Source organism: Phascolarctos cinereus, unplaced genomic scaffold, assembly GCF_003287225.1.
Source record: "Phascolarctos cinereus isolate Bilbo 61053 unplaced genomic scaffold, phaCin_HiC Scaffold_4;HRSCAF=312, whole genome shotgun sequence".
In the NCBI taxonomy this organism is placed as follows: domain Eukaryota; kingdom Metazoa; phylum Chordata; class Mammalia; order Diprotodontia; family Phascolarctidae; genus Phascolarctos; species Phascolarctos cinereus.
Window position 1 is genome coordinate 494,531,331 of NW_027555847.1, and position 6,285 is coordinate 494,537,615.

General features: G+C 33.3%; 1 pseudogene; it reads left to right on the forward strand.

The window, feature by feature from the left end:
• The window catches only part of LOC110212562 (equilibrative nucleobase transporter 1 pseudogene), a 44,151-nt pseudogene extending 38,558 nt beyond the window's left edge, over window positions 1–5,593 (forward strand).
• Window positions 5,594–6,285: the final 692 nt, after the last annotated feature.

The window sequence follows — 6,285 nt, forward strand, 5'->3', positions numbered from 1 at the left end:
AAGCATAATATTTCTTAAGGATATTTCTCTACACCTCTCATGTCCATTGAACTAGAAAGAAATTTTTGCTCTTTAGCAAAGGCTTTGAGAATATAAGAGTATCAATACACCTTGATGAAGTGACAGAGTAAACTTTTGGTAGGTAATTCATGTTATGAGCTAAATGGGTTTGATTTTTACAACAAATATTGAATCACATTATCAATTTAATCTTATAAAACCCAGAATCCTAGCCTAAGGGGGTGGGGAAACTTTCAAGTTTTTCTTTAAAATTCCTCAAAAATATACATTTTATGATTTTTCATAGCTTTGTGGTAAAGTGGATAGAGCACCATGCATGGAGTCAGGAAGATTCTTCTTCATGAGTTCAAATCCAGCCTCAGAAACTTAGTAGCTATGTAATCCTGGGCAAGTCACTTAATCATGTTTGCCTCAGTTTTCTTATCTGTAAAATGAGCTAGAGAAGGACATTAAAAGTATACCCACATGCTCCATATACACGCACATATTCACAGCGTGCATACTTCTTTTCTCTTACCTTTAAAGCTGTCACTATAGCATCTCAGCAGTCATAAAAGCTGTAACTTGATTTATTCTCTGCTTAAGCATAGTCAATATTTTATGAAATCACAATTAAACATGAAATTAAAAATCGTTTCTTCTAAAAGAACAAAAAAATTGTGTCTTTTGGAAAAGTATGTACCAATTCTATGGTATGACATTAATGTGTTCTCATCCTAAAGCAGCATTTATTTATTTATCTATTTATTTATTTATTTGCTTGTTTGTTCATTCATTCATTATTTATTTGTTTATTTATTCATTCATGCATTCATCCATTTATCTAACTTTTTATTTATTTATTCATTCATACATTTATTCATTCATTCGTTTGTTTGTTTGTTTGTTTATGGCAAGGCAATGAAGTAAAGTGACTTGCCCAGGGTCACACAGCTAGTAAGTGTGTCTGAGGCTATATTTGAAGTCAGGTAGGTCCTCCTGAATCTGGGACAGGTTCTCTAACCACTGCACCACCTAGCTGCCTCCCTAAGGTATTATAAAAGATGAATTAAAATAATGTTACCAATAGCTATGAGTAATTAAATAATATGTCATTTTCTTACATCTACTTCCATATAAAAAATCATTGGTAACCATAAAAGAAACAATTTACAAATATTATTTTAGCAAAAGCAGTTATAGTCAAAGAGGATAGAGTAATCTTAATAAAACTGTTCAATACCCAATTAGTGTAATATTCACTTCAAACAATTATCTAATTTTAAGCTTAGGGGGAAGGGAAGAAGCACATATATCACCTATTATGTGGCATTTTACAAATATTATCTCATTTGATTCTCAGAGCAACCTGTGAGGTAGGTATTATTATTATCCACATTTTACAGTTGAGGAAACTGAGGCAAGCACAGGTTCAACACAGCTTGTTAATACACTTAGACATAAGGTTACAAAGCTAGTAAGGGTAAGGCTGGATTTAACTCAGGTCTCCCTGACCCTAAGCCTAGAACTCAATTCACTGTGCCACCAGCCACAATAACCCCTTAGGTCTATGTGGGTTCTGTCTTATGCTGCTTAATGGATTTTAGATTAGATGAAATGTTTAGAAGAGTATACCAATTCCTCTGAGCCCTCAATTAGGGATTCCTAACATTAAGGCAACAGTTTAATTTAATTTATATACATACATGCATACATCCAAACATACATATGTAAATGTCCCTATGTCCTACCATGTTAGTAAAAAAAAAACCACAGTAGCCTAGTATGTTAAAGTACAAGTGGCAAACACATGGCACAGGCCTCATGCAGCCCATAATACTCACAAATATATCCTAAACCAGATTAAATTATAATTGGAGAATATTTAAGAAAATAAATAAAATATAATAAAACATAGATATTCTAAGTATATTATTTTTGAATCAATAAGAAGCCCACAAAAATTCTTCCGTAATTTGCATTTGCATTTGTGTTTGTTTGTATGTTTAAGGTAAAATTGTCTATCTATTAATTTAGGTTAATAGATTTATGAAATATTGTCGGTGATGACATATCACCTTCGAGTTGTTTAGAATAGTGTTATAGTTTTACATTGCCCCTCTCAAAATAATTAAACATCTGTGATTTTTCCTGGAAGGGCATGGCCTCAAACAATGAATAAGAGGGGCTTACCAATGTCTTCTCATCCTGTTTGGCTATCATTATTTTCCTCAGTGTCTTCTAGGAATGTCTATTTAATATGTTATGTGGGTGGGAGGGGGAAGGAAATATCTTCCTTTTGTTTTTTTTTAATTATTGTTTCATACTATAAGAATAGATTCCTCAAAAGGAGCAGCCATACCTCATATCACTGAGTTGAGTAAATAGTTTTATTGTGGTTGTTGCTATTGCTAAAAGACTTTAATTTAACTATGCCTAGAAATAGACATCATCTTCCAAAATTGGCATAGATTTTAGAAAGCAGAAATTATTGTTTTTCTCTCATACCTTTGGGAAAGTAAATAAAGGTATACTATAGACTCTACCAAGAAAGAAGGCAAAGTCACATAATCTAAATAGATTTTGAAAATATTAAGAAGGTATGGGGAAAACACACTACTTACTATTTCTTTTTATTCTTCTGTGAAAGTTTGAATCTTGCCCAGATTCAACTTTTAACTTGTTTGTCTCATGTAAGAATCCAGACTTTTTTTTTTATAAAGAATAATTTTTTGTTTGTTAGTTTGTTTTGCTTTATTTTATTTTCTTACGGCTAAAGAAATAATCAGCCCCAAGGAAAATAATCAAATACTCAATGTATTTGTATGAATGCTTATATCTATACATTTGTTTTTTATTTTAAAGAATTTTCTACTTATTTTATAGAAGCTATTTGTTATAGATAAATAGGCTTGTATTGAATTAGACATTAATGGGAAAGTTTCTATTAACTTAAAGCTTCCCTCATTTGAGGTAGGGCATGTCTGTTTTATTGAATCAAGTTCCTTGGACCACTTAGAAACTTGCTCAAAGTTGAAGAGATTTAATGGCTTGACAGTACAGCCAATTAGTACTCAAATCATGAGTTGATTATATTCTTGAAACATTATTTAGAAGATTGTAATACTATTAATACAACTTTTCAGTATTCCAAATTAATCAAAGTTTCAAATATTTACAATGGTTGTGGTGTCCTCTTTTGATTTCAAGGTTGGAGGTTATGATCTTTATTTCTTTAGATTTCTTTTTCCAAAGCCTATTTATCTGTTCTTTCTCTCAACAAACATTTAAGTCAATGTAATGGGCAAGGGAATGAAGCTAATACAAAGACATGATCTCTTAACCCTAAAAGCTAGAAATCCTGAAGAAGGTAATAAGATGTATGAAGGGGGGTTGGTGGCTCAATGGATAGAGTATCAGGCCTAGAGTCAAGAAAATCTGAGTTTAAATTCAGCTATAGACCCTTACCAGATATGTGACTCTGGGCAAGTCACAACTTCGGTTTACCTTAATTCTCTGGAGAAGGAAATGGCAAACCACTCCAGTATCTTTTCCAGGAAAGTCCCTGGGCAATATTGGTGTGTTACGATCCACAGGATCATGAAGAATCAGACATGACTGAGACTACAGTAAGACATATACAAACAAGTATAATGTTAAAAATGTGGCAAATTTTTATGAAAGTGCAAAGTGGTATGGATTTCTAAATTGGAGAGACCATAGTTAGCTGAAGTAACTAGGTATGGAAGGGCAGGTCAGGAATAGAACAATTCAGGAAGCGGCTGAATTAGTACATGAAATATAGATAAGAAGGAATCAGAGGATTGAGATGGCAGTAGGCTTTTTAGGGTTAACAAAGGGGGTGACATGAAAAAAAGTTAAAACAAGTTAAATCAGAGACATCTTTGGGGGATAGCAACTAGTCCAATTAACTGGAGTATATTGACTTAAATTGTAGAGGTCCTTGAATGTCATAAGGAAACTGTATTAGTAGGAAACATTTATTCTAACAGAAGTATATAGCATAGGTTGAAGAGCAAAGAGAGCCTAGAAGGATGCTAATCTGTTAGAAAAACAATAAAGGAAATAAACTTTTATTAAATATTATTTATGTTACAAACACTGTACTAAGCACTAGGGAAAAAATACAAGTAAAATGAAAGACAGCCCCTGACCTCAAGGAGCTTACATTCTAATGAGTCATGTCAACACCAAAAAGGTAGCTGAAAAGTAAAGGGTGTTGGAGGAAGAGCTAGAAATAAAGATACCTAGTATAAGTGCATGATTTTAAAATACAGGAGTCAGAAATAGGGCTGGAAAGAGAATGTCTGATGTCTAGGTTCCATCCTCAAAATGGAAAGCGCAAGGGGAAATCACTAATGTAAGAATGGACAGAGTGTTACTATAGGTTGACAAGGCCACAGAATGGCTCAATATTCTTGGCAAGGATGGTTCAGCCTCTGAGGGAAGTTCCAAAATGAGAGAGCAGCAGCAGGTTGGTTTAGAAGTCAGAAGCAGGGATGTAAGGAGTATTAAGAGGCCACTGTTGTAGTTCAGCCAGAGGATTATGAAAGCCTGAACTAGGAAGGCATCACTTGAAAATGATTAACATAGAAGAGGAGTGAGATAAATTTCTGAGAAATAATAATCAGAACAAAAATTCAATTACACAAACATTTATTAAAAGTCTTAAATATTCACAGTTCAAAGAACATTCACATATAAGGTGATCTTAGATATACTTTAATTCTAATCCTTCATTTCCCTCATTTTAGAAATGTAAAAAAAAATGAACTTTAAAAAGTTAAGTGAGTTACTAGAAGCTAATAAATAAAAAAAAAGAGTTTACATCAGCAAGTTAATTTGAAGAATTTCACAAAGAATCTGTATAGACCCTATATTCCTCCATGCAATCCTCAGCTAATCAGTTCTGCCACCAGCCCCAGCTATGGACAGACTTGTACTGGGCCCATGGAATTTCTTTACACTTTTCTTCTGCAATAAGTAAAATTTTCTCCTTCATGCCCTTGCATCTGACAAAGGCATGAGATGTTATTGTTAATAGATGTGTGTTGCTCCTACCAAAGTATTTGCATTGAAAATAAGGAAATAGTAAGAATTTTTTTCCCTAAAGGAATTCTGAATAGGAGAAATCAGAGTGTAACACAGGTTGGGTTTTTGTTTGTTTATTTGATTCTGTGGGGAGGAAAGGGATATCATTAGTGTCCCCGAGATTATTTCAACTTTTCCAATGATCCATTAAGACCAGCCTAACTAAGAACTGTACCTAAAGCCTGATTCACTCTTACCAGCAACTGTGCAACAGGAATCTTTGATATTTCAGGACTTCCAGACTCTATTGAAATCAGTTTATTTTCTTTTTGAACTAGCTCAGTCTTGAATCCCTGATGAATAGTTGCAGTGCCACAGAATGAAGCAGATTTCCTGAACTTTTTAAACTTATGATTTTTTGTTTCTATTAGGGTTACTGATTTCTGTTAGGGTTTCCAAATTCAAAGCCAAGTGCGAAGCCTCTGGAGACAAAAACAAATTGGAAACATGGGAAGAAGAAGATGGAGTCAGAAATAACTGAGTTTATGAGAAGCTGTATGTGTGTGTGTGTCATGTGTACTATAAAACATTCAAAATAACTATTAAAACTTTTGGAAAATTCTTTTCTCAGGTTATTCATAAGGATCATCAAATCAGCAATAAAGTAATTGTAGATCATAAGGAAATGATAGCAATAAGAAATGATGACAAAATATGACAGAACAGTTTTAGTGGAGGAGAAAGAAGGACAGAAGAAGGAAGAATCTGGAGCTCATGGAAGTCATGTATAAAAAGTAGCTTATCCAGGATTAAAGGGTAGTAAATGAGGAGGATCAATTTTACTTAATCAGTGTTACAGTTTTGCCTGCATCTGGTCCTTCAAATAGAATCAATAGTCTCAGACTCCAAAATATTCAAGGACAGAACTTGGAACTATTTTGGCACAACTGGAAAAAAATAATCACATGCCCCCATTCTTCAAAAAATGTTGAGAATAAACTATAGCAGGGAGTGAAATCAAGGATATTTTTCCCCCTGGTAGTTCAGTTTCACTTAAGGAGAAATTGAACATAAAAAAAAAAAATCAATCCCAATCTACCATTTAAGAGATTTCTTAGGAGTTGGACCTTTAACTCCATTGCAATATATGGCCTTTTTTACCCCTTTTGTTATCTTCCATTTCAATTGAAAATGTTTTAAGAATGTACATTTATTGATGAGGGTAACATTTGA